Source organism: Penaeus monodon, chromosome 23, assembly GCF_015228065.2.
Source record: "Penaeus monodon isolate SGIC_2016 chromosome 23, NSTDA_Pmon_1, whole genome shotgun sequence".
Classification (NCBI taxonomy): domain Eukaryota; kingdom Metazoa; phylum Arthropoda; class Malacostraca; order Decapoda; family Penaeidae; genus Penaeus; species Penaeus monodon.
In genome coordinates this window covers 31,028,512-31,028,758 of record NC_051408.1, presented here as the reverse complement: position 1 = coordinate 31,028,758, position 247 = coordinate 31,028,512, and positions in this window count along the sequence as shown.

The following is a 247-nucleotide window of genomic DNA, read 5'->3' as shown; positions in this document are numbered from 1 at the left end:
GGGAGAAGCCCTCTATTCGGCGATACGAGCAACACTTTAATGATATCCGCATTCTAATAGGCTCGGTTTAATTAGTGTATGCATAGTGACCCTTATGACCTGGGGCTGAGGATATCCTGGGAGTAAAACAGATTCCCGTTTGCTTTATTACACGTTCGGATATGCAAAGTGGCCTCGATGTCCAAGTCCAAACTCTCATCTCACTCTGAAGTTTGCCTCAAAATATCCATCTGAGCTTATAGTCTTC